At 46.4% G+C, this 12,296-nt stretch overlaps 1 protein-coding gene across 1 annotated transcript in view; it reads right to left on the reverse strand.

Annotated features, from left to right (window-relative positions):
• Window positions 1-12,296, reverse strand: part of CNGA1 (cyclic nucleotide gated channel subunit alpha 1) — a 38,130-nt gene that overhangs the window by 23,271 nt on the left and 2,563 nt on the right. Inside the window, exon 2 of the mRNA XM_059721701.1 lies at window positions 692-770. The gene's annotated coding sequence lies outside the window, so the exon portion shown is untranslated. The remainder of the gene's footprint in view (window positions 1-691; window positions 771-12,296) is intronic.

A 12,296-nucleotide genomic window follows, 5' to 3' on the forward strand; every position in this document is an offset into this window, starting at 1 on the left:
TCTTTTGAAGTCAGTGAGAAAACTCCCAACACTTCATAGAGCCAAAACCTCCCTGATGCATATTTTTGCATGTACTTATATCACCAGGAGATTTAAGCAAAATATATCGGTCTAAATGTATTAAATTATAATAATGCAGCTTTTTCATCTCTTGTAGCTACACAGTTTTTGTTTAAAAATCATACATTATTCATACAATCACTCTGTTTTTTTATTGTATTGTAACCCGTTACCAAACACCAAATTCTACAATTTAGGCAGATAGTGCTGATGAACTTTAGCTTTAGAAATATTTCATAATTATTATTAGGTCATGTGGATTTTACCAATAATATGAATTTATATACTGTTTTAAAAAAGATAAGATATTTACAAAAATAGCTTATTTCCCAAACTCTCATTATTTTTTAAACTATTTTAGAAAAATATATTTTTTGCAACCTAAAAAGTCTTTGCTAAAGAGAACATTCTTGTACAGAATTACAAGGGATAAAGGATTAACATTCAGCTGCTTTGCTTTTTTACATTAGCCATAAACAATAAACAAAATAAATATTCAGCTACATTACAGAAGTACAATGTCATAACAAAATCTTTTGCGCTCTAGAAAAGCAGGGTACATGTAGAATAAAGCAAATTAAAAAAAAAAAAATAACCCGATTCCAATGATATTGTTACAGTGGATGCTTACCTTTGTAATCTAATCTGATTCTCCTAGTAGTAAATGCAGTCCTTTAATTCAGCAACATTCCCACACTGAACGAACATAGCTGCAATGAAAATCCAAATGTAATCAGTGTTTCGCACAATAATTTCCTCATTGCTGTATTCTCAAATGGACAGTCTAATGAGTAGTTCTCAGAAGTACTCCAAGGGTAGGACATGGTTATTAGAAGAGGATTTCCTTGACCTAGTGCTGGATTTTGAGATTTAGAGACAGTGACAGTCACCATTATCCCACACCTGAACAGAAGCTTATGAATACTATGAATATGTACAAGATTTGACAAATACACACTTTCAACATTTCCTGTTCTCATAATAAAGTATCTGCTGGAAACATATTACATAGCAATATTGTCAGGTGATACATTTGTGGTGTTGTTGTTGTTATTCTTCTTCTTCTTATGGATAGCTATATTATTATTGTTATAGATTTTTCACTGGAGTATTTATAACATCAAAGATACTATTTTATGGTTTATTTTTTTGTACTTTTATCATATCACCTGGACTAATAAAAACAGGTCTACTCGATTTGTAAACTCCTTAGCTGAACTACCATAGCCTTTGAAAGAATATATTCTTCCCATTTTGATGATAAGGAACTGTAAAAAGTTCTTATTCATTTAGTGAAAAATATTATTGCTCATAGCTTATTTCTTGCCAATGCCAAGGAAAAACTGTTTATTTTAGCTATTGGCTGGCAGAGAAAGGTCACTTCAGGTCACCTGAGGAAGGGTACCATGTGCGCTAAAGCTTGTCTAAGGTCTCTCCCAGCTCTATAGTTGGCCCAATAACCTAATTTGCATATTTCCTGGACTGTCACAGATATAGTATCACTCCAACACAACAATGAAATTAAAATGTAATTTTTTTTCTCTCCATCACAATTAAGTCACAGTTAAAGTCACTCAACTACTTTAACTTTTTCCACAAAAGGTCTACTTATGCAGTCCCCCTAATAGAAAGTTCTTGAAGCAGAGAACATATGTCTGGAACTTAAAGATAAAAGTCTTCACAAGAATGTAGCAGTTATATTTAAAAAAATAAAAGCCCAAATATTATAAACCATGCAAGTGCATGGTTATACCTATAGCAAGCCAGACATTATCCCTACAGCAAGCCAAATATACAGACACACAATATAGTCACTCAAAATACCAAATGAAATATGATGCAAATCGTACCCCAAATTCTGTCTTATTTTGTCAGGATATAATTTCTTATTCCAGTAAGACTGAAAATTCAATTCCTATCAAGCACTGAACTACTTTTAACAATGAACCTAACTAAGTTCCCTTTTAAGAGTCACGGCAAAACTCTCATTGACTTCAGTGGGAGCTAGATTTGTTCTAGAGTCTACATTTTCCCACAGGGATTTTTTTTTTGCATTGTTCTGTATTTCAGTCAAGTAACCTTGACTGATGGGAGGCAGACACAGCAGTGGATTATTATTTTACTAGTCCAGCTTTAATCTATTTAAATATCTTGCTATGTCAGCTCGTCTATAATTCTCTTTAATCCTATTAAGCCTACCCCAGTTAAAAGTTCTCATGAAATGAGATGTTATGCATATTTGTTTTAAGTCAATAGTTGTCATAGAAGGACCCTGCTCTGTAGTCACAAAAGGTACCATAAACATATGTTCTGTCCTTTTCTAGTGCTGGTGCTTATTCTACAATGGAAGCGATGTTGGGAGAAAAGGCTCCGATAGCTGCTGGCCTATTTAACATGATTTTGTCCAAACCTGCTCTAAGCACGGTTAGATAACATAAACTTAAATGCATAGGAAGCCCCAGGAGTCTTGTCTATGGTGCAATTATTAGTGCTTGCAGCATCTCCAATAATACATGGTACTGTATCTTTATTTTACTATAAAGGAGGGAAACAGAGGCCCCCTGCCTCCTGGGCCCAGCCTGGCTCCCCCCGCAAGACCCCAGCATGGATAGCCAGGTTGGGCCGCGTGGTGGAGGGGCTCTACTCCTTTCTCCACCTGAGGCTCTTGACAATGGCAGCCCCACCTGCTGGCCAGAGGCATACACACAAATGCAGGCGGGCTCTGAGTCTTCCAAACCCAACAGGGCTCTTGATTTCAATGATGATCTCACTCATGGTGTTTTGTGTAAAGCACCATGAGTTAGAGTGCCTCCCTGACAGGCTGCCTGCACTTGTGTACACACCCCTGGTCTTCATGCTGTAATTTTGCTAAAGGACTGTGACTGTGGGAGCATCTACACAAGATGCTTTACTATGCAGTAGAGCAAATTACTGCACAGTAAGTGTCCACATCTACACACGCAGACACTTACTGTGCAGTAATTTGCTCTAATCATGAGTAAATTTTCTACTTGCAAATACAAGCTTGTCTGACCCCAGGGAGCTTCTCCAACTGCTCTTTGTCTGCCCCAGCCCCAGCCCCTTAAAAGCCTGTGAGGACACCAGGGCCCTGGGCCACCTGCAGCCAGGGGCCCCAGGCCAGCCACAGTAGCCCATGCCATCACACTGTGCTGGGTGCTGCAGGAACCTGCCAAACCAGGCAGGACCCCGGGGCACCTGCAGATAGCCTCTGGCCACTGGGTCCTGCTCCAGCTGGCTCCAGGCCACCCACAGAAGCCTGCCCAGACTCCACCACTGGTGCCCAGCACACCCTTGCCACACACCTGCCTGTTCCATGCCATGTCCCTGTGCTGGGTGCTTCAGGCAGCTGCCCAGGCCCACCAGCACCAGCCCTGTTGCACAGAGGCCCAGCAAGCCATCAAGGGAGCCAAGCTGGCATCCTCCCTGATGCCACACACCACCTCCTGGGGTCTCAACTGGTCCCAGGAAGAGACCACGGACCTCATCACACTGTGGGGTGAGGCCGAGGTCCTTACCCAGTTTGCACAGAGTGGGAGCTCCAACGCACACCTCTATGAGGGCCTGTCAGGCTGCATGCGGGAGCATGGGCATGACTGGTCGGTACACTAGCACCACACAAAGGTCAAGGCACTGAAGGCCCAGTGGGTCACTGTCACTGACCACAACCCATAAGTCCATGCCCTTTATGCGGCAGCTGAATGACATCCTTGCACCCTGGGACCCTGGCCCAAGCTATGCTGTCTACTCCAGCATGGGTGGCCTGCTCAAGCCTCCACTGTGGCCTGGCACCTGAGGTGACACATCACCAGGGAAGGACACCTTGGGCCACCAGGGGCCTGTCCCACTGAGCTCCCCACCTCTGGTCTCCTTCAGCGACTTTGGGAGCCCAGGCCAGTGCTTGCCCCACCAGCTATGCATACTGAACCCTGTCCAGGTCAGGCCAGCCAAGGCACCACCAGCTACCAGCAGCTCCAAGTCCTCCCCAGAGGAAGCTCCTGCCCAGCAGGGAACAACTCAGGATGCTGGGCATGCCTGTCACACCCACCTGGGAAGCCCTGCAATGGGGGAAGGGCCCTCCCCACCCCTGCCCTGGCCCCTACAACCCTCCCTGCCTGGTCCACCTGTGCTCCCCCAGGTCCCTGGAGCCCTGCCATAGCATGCACCCTGTGCCCTCACAGGTAGGCAGGCACAGGCCTCTCAGACACCAAGGAACGCATTGATGCCAGAAGTGATGTCCTCTTTGGCTGCAGGGGGCAGGGACATGTAGCGCAACCACAGGTAGCCCTCCAGGCCACAACAGAGGTTGTGGGGCAAGGCAGGCTTTCTCTCCACACCACTGAAGCTTGTGTCAGGTTCAGAGGTGTGCCCAAGGCACTATGGCCAGCAGCAGCAGCAGCAGGGCATAGTGGGTCAGGCACCCTTCATTCTGCACAAAAAGACCTCACAGCACCCAGGATACTCACAGCAAGGGTGCGGGGGGAGGCTGACCCTAAGGCATCTCCCTGGAGTGGCCCCTTGGGGGGAGGGCAGGGACACCAGTACTGCTGCATCCCAGTCATTCAGGAGCCCGTCACTTCCCCTGCCCCACCTCCACACCCAGAAGCCATGGCAAAACCCTAACGCTGAGGCTTGTGGAGATAGGGGAGCAGCCAGCCCAAGGCTTCCTGCTCCCCTGTCAAGGTATACTGGATCCCAGCCAGCCAGGTAGCAGCTGACTGGGCCACAGAGTGCCTCAGCGTGGGGGCTGTTTGCTGGCTAGCCCTGCGGTGAGGCACCCTGTTGCCCCAGCCAGTCCCCCTTGCAGCACATGAAGCAATGGGACGTGTCCCACTGCAAACCACATGAGCAGGTGCGTGCACTGCAGCACAAAGTAGCAACAGAAATTTTTGCTGCTACTATTTGTGCTGCTGCAAACACATGCCCCTGCTCATATGGATGCAGCCCCTTTGTAGCAGAGGTTGTGAATGTCTCAAGACTATTTTATCAATGCTCATAGCAGCAAGGCATTGGCCACTGTTGTCCCCCTGCTTTACCTGTGGCTGGCTAGGGTGTTGTGCCTTGTCGTTGTGTCAGGTTTGACTATGTAGTTTTATTATTAAGTTAGACAATGGATTTAAATAGGATGGCTTGGGTAAGGATGATCCTGCTTCTGCTGGGCTGCTGGACTAGATGACCCTGAAGGTCCCTTCCAGCCCTGCTTTTCTATGATTCTACAAAGTGCACCTGGAAGTTTATTTGAAACTACAAATACCCATTCAAGACTGCTGTTTAGCAGAACTTTGCTCCAAGATAAGTACTTGATATGAGCAATTAATGTGACTGATCAAGAGGTACAGCTAGTAAGAAAAAAATCAGATCAGGAAAATAATGCCCAATGATTCTCTAAGCTTCTCAAAGGAATAGAGGTCAAGAGCTGTGAAGCAGCTCAGTCAGGAGAAAAACTAGAGATTGACTTGATAGAAATATCTATAGCAGGCAACAAAAGGCTAACTGCATCATATACTAGAGCAGGGGTTGGCAACCCCCGGCACGTGTGCCATTAGTGGCACACAGAGACATTTTTCCTGGCATGCCGGGAGGCACACAAAGAAACTGGGTTTTTTGGTTTTTTTTTAAAGTTGCTGCTCTGGGCTCTCCTATGCAGCCACAAGTCCCAGCACTACAGCAGGCACTGGGGCGGAGCCAGAAGAACACAGGCAGGGAGGCTGTCTGTGCTCTACTGCCCCCACCCCGTGCTCCCACGCTTCACCCTCCAGCCCGGCTGGCCCCTGGAGGGAGCTGCCCAGGCAGGCAGGCAGGCCTGTCCCACCCGGGGCAGCACTGAGGTGCTGAGGGCTTAGGCCGGGCAGTCGGGACAGGGTCTGGGCAGCGTGTGGGGAGGTGCTCACTCCCTCTCCAGTCTCTCAGTTCTAATCCTCAAAGGGAATTTACAAAACACCTTTCATAGAGGAGCCTATGAACTTTCTAATATAATAAAGGGCTTAGTCTGTCTGTCTGTCTGTAACGCCCTTGGAACACTCTGATTGGTTACTGAAACAACAAATCAGAGTGCTCCAAGAGTGTTACGTACAGGAGGTGGTGGTGGTGGTGCAGTGGAGCACCACCATGATGGCAGGGGTGAGGGGGATGGAGCTGGGAGGCAAGCGCTCATCACTTCATAAATATACTGGATACAAAAAATCACAAACTAAATATAGACATTGGATTTATGGCACGTTATAACCTGCCTACCATCCAATAACCCCAGGTAACCCCTCTACATTTAAACCAGCTACATTCTGTCACCAGGTCAACATTCCCCAGTTCCCCCCCTTCCACCTGTCTCACACCTATTGTCTCCCATGGCCTCTGATCCTCACTGCCATGCATTTGCATTTTCATAGTTGGTTGGTTGGTTGGTAGGGTCGGAAGGGACCTAAGCAGGTCATCAAGTCCAACCCCCTGCCATGGGCAGAAAAGGATGCTGTGGTCAAACGACCCTGCCTAGGGGATTGTCTAGCCTGCTTTTGAAGATTCCCAGGGTAGGGTCAAGCACCACTTCCCTAGGAATCTGGTTCCAGCTCCTAGCCACCCTGACTGTGAAGTAGTGCCTCCTGATATCTAGCCTGAATCTACTCTCAGTCAGCTTATGGACATTATTCCTTGTAACTCCCGGTAGTGCTCGGGGGAACAGGAACTCTTGCATTGCCTGCTGGCAAGTTAGTAGGCAGCCACCAGATCCCCTCTCAGACTTCTTTTGTGTAGGCTGAACAGATTCAGGTACCGTAGTCTCTCCTCATAGGACCTACCCTGTAGCCCCCTGATCAGGCAAGTGGCCCTCCTCTGGACCCTCTTGACGCTATCCACATCCCTCCTGAAGTGCAGCGCCCAGAACTGGATGCAGTACTCCAACTGTGACCTGACCAATGTTGCATAGAGGGGGAGGATCGCCTCCTTGGACCTTCTCGTGATGCATCTACGGATGCATGACTAGGTGTGGTTAGCCTTCCTGACTGCATCCCCACATTGGCGGCCCATGCTCATCTCGGAATCAATAGTGATTCCAAGATCCTTCTCTGCCTCTGTGCTGAAAAGAAGGGAGTTCCCCAGTCTGTAGGTATGCTGCTGGTTCTTCCTCCCCAGGTGCAGTACCTTGCACTTGTCCATATTGAAACCCATCCTATTCTCATCCGCCCACCTCTGTAACCTGTCCAGATCTAGTTATAGCCTGTCCCTCCCTTCTAGCATGCCCACATCCCCCATCTTAGTGTCATCTGCGAGCTTGATCAAGGTGCTTTTCACCCCCTCGTCCAAGTCGCTGATGAAGATATTGAACACTGGGAGCTCAAGGACCGAGCCCTGAGGAACCCCGCTGCCCACGTCCCTCCAGGTCAAAAATGACCCGTCCACCACCACTCTCTGGGTGCGTACCTCCAGCCAATTTGCGACCCATCTGACTGTGTAGGCATCGACACCACAGTTGCCTAATTTTTTTAATGAGTATGGGGTGAGAGACAGTGTCGAAGGCCTTCCTAAAGTCCAGAAAGACTATGTCCACTGCAACACCTGCATCCAAGGCTTTTGTGACCTGGTCATAGAAGGCAACCAGGTTGGTCTGACAGGACCTGCCTCTAATGAACCCATGTTGATTGCCTGTAAGCAAAATCTCCCCTGCTGGTCCCTTGCAGATGTGCTCCTGGATAATTTTCTCAAAGAGCTTCCCCAGGACCGAGGTAAGACTAACAGGCCTATAATTTCCTGGGTCCTTTTTCCTCCCACTTTTGAAAATGGGGACCACATTGGCTCTTTTCCAGTCCTCTGGCACCTCGCCAGAGCACCACAAGTGTTCGTAAAGCTGTGCCAGGGGTCCCGCAATGACCTCTGCCAATTCCCTCAGTACTCTGGGGTGGAGATTGTTGGGACCTGCTGATTTGAACACATCCAGTCCCTCCCTGTCCCTGCTCAGAAAAATGGAAGAAAATAATCTGTTAAAGAGATTAGCTTTGTCACCTGGTGCTACCATCAGATTACCAAGCGTGTCCTGCAGGGGCCCCACGTTACTTTTTCAGACCTGTATTTTGCATATTGGCTTCTATTCCATCCAGAAGAACACAAAACAACAGCAGATTTTCTCTATGTCTGAAGAAGGGTGTTTGTGCCCAACCGCTTGCAAAGAACAATTTCTCCAACTATTTATTTGGTCTAATAAAAGATATAACATCTACCCAAAGCACCAGATTTAATTGCATTTAAACTGGTAGAATGTGCAATCCTATTGTATGTTTTCAGCAGAAATGATAAATTATATGTTTTATTATATATATAAGTATATAATACTCAAAGAGCTGGTACTCAAGGAGCTGGCTAGCATCATAGCCCAGCCCCTGGCATGAATCTTCAAGAACTCCTAGCGCTCTGGTGAAGTGCCTGAAGATTGGAAGAAGGCCAATGTGGTGCCTATCTTCAAGAAAGGGAGGAAAGTAGATCCGGAAAACTACAGGCCCATCAGCCTGATCTCTATCCTGGGGAAGGTCTCAGAAAAGATTATTAAAGAGGCCATTCTAAATGGCCAACGGCAACATCCTGAGGGATAGCCAGCATGGGTTTGTTGTGGCTAGGTCTTGCTTGACCAATCTTATTTCCTTTTACAACCAGGTGACTTATCACCTGGACAAGGGAGAGAAGATTGATGTCATATAACTTAACTTAAAAAAAGCCTTCAATCTGGTATCCCATGATCACCTCTTGGCAAAACTGGCCAACTGTGGCCTCAGGTCCACCACAATCTGCTGGCTGGGGAATTAGCTCCGTGGTCGGACCCAGAGGGTGGTGGTTGATGGAAGTCAATCATCGTGGTGCCTTGTGACCAGTGGGGTCCCCCAAGGTTCTGTCCTTGTATCTATATTGTTCAACATCTTCATTAATGATGTGGACATTGGAGTCAGAAGCGGACAGGCCAAGTTTGCCGATGATACCAAACTCTGGGGTGAAGCATCCACACCTGAGGACAGGAGGGTGATCTAGGCTGACCTTGACAGGCTCAGGAAATGGGCGGATGAGAACCTGATAGTGTTTAACACTGAAAAATGCAAGGTTCTCCACCTTAGGAGGAAAAACCTGCAGCATCCTCATAGGCTCAGCAGTGCTACACTGGTTAGCACTATGGATGAAAAGGACTTGGGGGTCATGATTGACCACAAGATGAATATAAGCCTTCAGTGTGATGCTGTGGCTAGTAAAGTGAGCAAAACGCTGGCTTGCATCCATAGATGCTTCTCAACCAAATCCCAGAACGACATTCTCCCGTTGTACTTGGCCTTGGTGAGGCCACAGCTGGAGTACTGCGTCCAGTTTTGGGCTCCACAATTCAAAAAGGATGTGGACAAGCTTGAGAGAGTCCAGAGAAGAGCCACGCGCATGATCAGAGGTCAGGAAAACAGACCTTACAATGACAGGCTGAGAGCTATGGCACTCTTTAGCCTGGAAAAGCACAGGCTCAGGTGTGATCTGATGGCCACCTATAAGTTTCTCAGGGGTGTTCACCAGGATCTGGGGGAATGATTGTTCACCAGAGCGCCCCAAGGGATGACAAGGTGGAACGGTTATAAACTCCTCCAAGAGTGTTTCAGGCTGGACATAAGGAAGAATGTCTTCACTGTCTGAGCCCCCGAGGTCTGGAATAGCCTGCCATCAGAGGTGGTTCAAGCACCTATGTTGAACACCTTCAAGAGAAATTTGGAAGCTTATCTTGCTGCGATCCTATGACCCCAGCTGACTTCCTGCCCCTCGGGCAGGGGGCTGGATTTGATGATCTTCCGAAGTCCCATCCAGCCCTAATTTCTATGAAATCTATGAAATATATGTTATTGTTCAGATATATGTTATTGCTCATAAATAATATTTATATATGTGTTATTGTTCATGTTATTGTATTGTTTCAGCAAAAGCTGTGAGGGGTTGGGATGGCATGGGTGCAGATGCTAAGGCTCACGGCTACCCACCTAAGAGATCACAAGTTTGAAGCCGTAGCAGAAGCATTCATGGCATAGCCTGTCAGATTCCAATGAAATCTGTGAATTCTGCTAAATACTTTATCACAAGGATATGAAAAAGAAAGTAAAAGCTGTAAATATATTTCCACAACTAGAGCTGTCTTGGTTTGTAAATTACTCTTACGTAGAACCTCTCTTCCTGACTAGTCTCAAACTCCGTCACAGATGACCATGTATGTAATAAAAACTGTTGACAGGAAACTACTTTATATGGTTGTATTGCTTTAAATAGCTGCTGTTTTCTTGCTCAAATGTATTTCTTCCTTGCTGGCAGACAAGGTTCCTTGGGTGAATTTGATATCTTTTATTAGACCATCCTAAATGGTTGGAGAATAGTTATTAAGCAAGTTTTTGGGTTCAAAAATCCTTCGTCAGGCTAAGGAAGCTGCAGCAGTTGGTGTGTGCTCTTTCTGGATGGAATGAAAAGTAAAGAAGCCAGGGGCTGGGCTGGGCTGGGCTGGGGAGTCAGTTGCCAGGCAGATTGTAATATATCAAAAATCCAATGTCTGTGTTTAGTCCCTGATCTCTAGTATCCAGCAGGTTGATGAAATGGAGCTCATAGGCTCGTCTCTGGGATGTGTTGTGTAAATTTCCCTTGAGGATCAGGACTCAGAGATTGGAGAGAGTGGCTCTCCTGTGAGAAATGTGCCCCCACCGGTAATTGGGTGTTTCTGTCTTTGATGGATTTCCGGTGCGCGTTCATTCTAAACCCTTTCTTCCTTGCTTTAACTTCTTTGTATCTTTTTTTCTCTTCTGGATATTACCTACACAGTCCCTGTAATTATTTGAATTATCAGACTCTCTTCAAAGAACAGTTTCTCTTTTTGCCTTTTAAAGTAGATGGCTTCCAACCTGGCTTCTACTACAGTTCTCACACACTGAATATAGTCCACATCACCCCTTCCTGTGGTTTGCATGGGAAATTACTGAAGTGCCCACTTTTTTCACAAAACACTACAATAATTATCCAGATAGATACTACAGTATCTTTTGAACAAAAAGATACTTTATATGGAGCCTACGTTATAACCAGGCTTATACTGTAAGAGGAAGTATGAGTTTCTATCCAGGTATTTCAAATTATGTGTTGAAGACTTAAATTTAATATTACTAAATGGTACAGCTTTTGTAGTTAGGAACTGTTTATGGGCATGATTAAAATTTGCAACATAATTCTCAGCTTTGAGAGACTGTGGTTAGTCACTTATGAGTCTGAATAAGATGGGGTTGCTATATCATACAATTGTATCTTAATAAGTAAGAAAGATCAGAGCACTGGATTTGTATTATGTCACGACACAAAATTTGTTATATTTTACCATCATCAATTTCAAACAAGAAAAACAAAATATAGGTTTCTGTCTTTAAACTATTGGGTAATGAAGGTGAAAAAAATTTACATATGATTGCATATAGCCAGATAAAGTAGGGTGAATTTTGCAGGAAGCTGCACCTTGCTCATTGAAGTGTTCTGAAAATTCCTAGATGACATTTCTTGAAATACAGCCTAAGTAATCAAGGTCTTTGCACCCTAACCAGGAGGCCAAGACACAGGGCTGCAGCGCATCTTCCATGTACCCACAAACTACAGTTAATGCAGCCATCACTCCTCCATGCCAGTTGTGTATGTGTGTGTCGCAGGGCACCTCGGTGCTCTGCTCCTAGAGAGTGGAAACTGCCAGGGAGAGAAAGCCCTGGCAGAACATAACAAGCACAGCTGCAGGTTGCGAGGGCAACTAATGTGAGTCAGCCGGCCAGAAGGGGGCAGGGCCTGGCCCTCATAAAGCCCAGGGCTGAGGCCAGGGAGGTAGGAGTTAGAATGTGAGCATTGTAAGAACTGCTCTAGCTGAGTGAAGGATGGCAGCTTTGAGAGGTTTGAGCACCATGGTTTAGCCAGATGGCTTTGAGTTGAGTTATAGCTAGGAGGCTTGAGTTTGTTTGCTTCTGATATTACACTGGTAGTTTGGGTGAGGCTATAGGGGTTGGAGGAGGCCTCATAAAGGGCCCCACGGTGGTGTGGGGGCCCTAGTGCCAGTCAGGGTGCAGTATCCTCATAAAGGGGGGGAACCCCAGTGGTATGGGAACCCTGGTGCCAGTGAGGGTGCAGTGTTCTCAAGGGGGAACCCCAGTGGTATGGGAACCCTGGTGCCAGTGAGGGTGCAGTGTTCTCAAAGGGGAACCCCA

This window comes from Alligator mississippiensis, chromosome 2 (assembly GCF_030867095.1).
Source record: "Alligator mississippiensis isolate rAllMis1 chromosome 2, rAllMis1, whole genome shotgun sequence".
Lineage (NCBI taxonomy): Eukaryota > Metazoa > Chordata > Crocodylia > Alligatoridae > Alligator > Alligator mississippiensis.